Here is a 3,033-nt window from a genome sequence, read left to right as displayed (position 1 = left end):
TTGGCATTTTGATAGAGATAACACTGAATCTGTAGATTGCTTTGGGTAGCCTGCTCATTTCACAATACTAATTTTTCCAATAAATGAACATGAGATGTATTTTTATTTGTGTCCCCCTTGATTTCCATCATTAGTGTTTTGTAGTTATTATAGAGGCCTTTCACCTCCTTGGTTAAATTTATTCCTAGATATTTTTTAAACTATTATAGATGAGATTGCTTTTTGAATTATTTTTCAACTAGTTCATTACTGATATATAGAAATGCCATTCATATTTGTGTGGTGTTTTTGTGGCCTACAATTTTTAATTAATTTATCAGTTCTAAGAGCTTTCTGGGTGTAATCATTACATTTTTCTATACATAAGATCATGTCCTCTGACAAACAAAGACAATTTGACTTCCTGTCTTCCAGTTTGGATGATCTTTACTTTTTCCTCTTGATTATATGCTTTAGCTAAGATTTCCAGTAGTCAGCTGAATAAAAGTGGTAAAAGTAGGCATTCTTTTGTTCCAGTTCTTGGAGGAAAGTGTTTCAGCTTTCCTGTTCAGTATGTTGTCAGCTGTGAGGTTGTCATATATGGCCTTGAATGTGTTGTGGAATGTTTCTTATAATTTGTTGAGAGTTTTTATCATGAAGAGATGTTGAAATTAGTCAAATGCTTCTTCTGTATCTATTGAAAGAATCATATGGTTTTTGTCTTTTATTCCATTGATATAATATATCAAGTTCATTAATTTGTGTATATTGAGCTATCCTTGTATCCCTGGCATAAATCACACTTGATATTCTTATGCTGTCTTTTTAGTGTATGGTTGAATTTGATTTGCTGTTATTTTGTTGAGGATTTTTGCCTCTGTTGTTCATCAGGAATACCACCTTGCTGTTTTCTTTTTATTTGCTGTGTCATTGTCTGGTTTTGATATCAGGGTAATTCTGGCCTCATAGAATGAGCTAGGAAAAATTCTCTCCTCTTTAATTTTTGGAACAGTTTGAAAAGGATTGGTGTTAATTCTCCTATAAACGTTTCATAGAATTCAACAGTAAAGCCATCTGGTTCTGAGCTTTTCTTTCCTGGGAGTGTTATTACTGATCAATCTCATTATTTGCTATTGGTCTGTTCAGAGTTTCTGTTTCGTCTTGGTTTAATCATGGCAGGTTGCATGAGTACAGGAATGTATTTGTTTCCGGTTTTCCTGTTTGTTGGTGTATAGTTGTTCATAATAAACTGTAATGATCGTTTGTTTTTCTGTGGTCTCGGTTGTCATGGTTTTTGTTTGTTTGCTTGCTGTTTCTGATTTTACTTACTTGAGTCTTCTCTGTTTTTTTTTTTTCTTAGTTTAGCTAATGGTTTGGTGATCGATTATTTTTTTTAAAGACACCTATTTTGTTGATCTTTTGTACTTTCCAAGTCTCTCTTTTATTTAGTCCTCCTCTGCTCTTTATTTTTGTTTCTTCTACTAATTGTGAGTTTTTTTTTGCTTTTCTGGTTCCTTGAGGCATGTTGTTAGGTTATTTATTTGAGAATTTTTCTCGATGTAGGCATTTATTGCTATAAACTTTCCTTTTAGTACCACTTTTGTTCTATGCCATAGGTTTAAGTATGTTGCTTTTCTATTTTATTTGTTTCAAAAAAATTTTATTCCATTTTTAATTTCTTCATTGGCCCATTGGTTGTTCAGAAGTATGTTGTTTAATTTCCGTGGATTTGTACAATATCCAAAGTCCCTCTTATTATCAATGTTTAGTTTTATTCCATTGTGGTCTAAAAATATATTTGATATAAATTCAGTATTTTACAATTTGTAAAGACTTGTATTTTGGCCCAACATATGGTCTTTCCTAGAGAATGTTCTATGTGCTGATGAATAGAATGTGCCTTTTGCAGCTGTTAGATGAACTGTTCTGTAAATATCTCTTAGGTCCATATGTTCTATAGTGCAGTTTAATTTCAATGTTTCTTTGTTGATTTTTTGCCTGGATAATTTGTTCAGTGCTGGAAGTGGGGTGTTAAAATCTCCAACTATCATTGTATTTTAGACTGTCTTTCCCCTTGGCTATGATAATTTTTGCTTTATATATCTGGGTGCTCCAGCCTTGGATGAATATATATTTAAAATTGTTATATCTCTGCTGATGAACTGATCTCCTTATAATCATATAATAGCCTTCCCTGATCTTTCTACAACTTTTGACTTAAAATCTGTTTTTATCTATTATAATAAATTACTACTCCTGTTTATTCCTTGCTTCCATTCTTGTAAAATATCTTATTCCATTCCTTCCCTTTTGGCCTATGTGTGTCTTTACAGGTGATGTAGGTTTCTTACAGGCAGAAAATAGTTGAGTCTTGTTTATGTTTTTATTCATTCCACTAACCTACATCTTTTAATTAGGTAATTTAAGCCATTTCTATTCAAGATTTTTATTGATAGGTGAGGACTCACTCTTGTCAGTTTGTTGTTTTCTGGTTCTTTTACATATCCATTGTTTCTTTCTTTCTCTCTTAGTGTTTATTTTTGTCAGGTTTTTTATTGTTGTTGTGATAATATTTGATTGCTTTCTCTTTCTCATTTGTGTATCTGTTCTACCAGCAAGTTCTATAATTTTATTTTTTGTGTGTGATGGCAGAAAAGTATGGTACACCTCAGAAATTTGCATGTTATCTTTGTGGACCGGCCATACTAATCTCTGTGTCATTTCCATTTTACTGTATGTGGTGCAGAAGCAAGCACTGGTTTTGATGTGACCCTCTTTCTTTGTTGTGTTAGGTTTTCATCATCTGCATGTGGTTCTTCCTCTATACCGTACCAGTCTGTGTCAGAACAATGACTTCCTCATCATAAAATTTGTTTGCATATTTCAAAACTGTCTTCAGTTTTGCTATAACTTTGTAAAGTCTTTATTTTCTGTTTTTAAATCAAATTGTAGAGAACAAGATATTGATACTGAACTAAAGAAATTTACTTCTTCTATGCCCTCTTAGCTGCTGCTAACTGCTTCAAAGTCTTTCTGTTATTGTATCATGAAGTA

General features: G+C 32.2%; 1 non-coding gene across 1 annotated transcript; it reads right to left on the bottom strand.

Moving 5' to 3' along the window:
* Positions 1-2,631: 2,631 nt before the first annotated feature.
* Positions 2,632-2,735, bottom strand: LOC118145303 (U6 spliceosomal RNA). The gene has a single exon (XR_004730428.1). It is a non-coding gene; the product is annotated as a U6 spliceosomal RNA (small nuclear RNA).
* Between the last annotated feature and the right edge of the window lie 298 nt (positions 2,736-3,033).

Source organism: Callithrix jacchus, chromosome 8 (genome assembly GCF_049354715.1).
Source record: "Callithrix jacchus isolate 240 chromosome 8, calJac240_pri, whole genome shotgun sequence".
NCBI classification, from domain to species: domain Eukaryota; kingdom Metazoa; phylum Chordata; class Mammalia; order Primates; family Cebidae; genus Callithrix; species Callithrix jacchus.
This window is presented reverse-complemented; position numbering and strand designations above follow the sequence as displayed.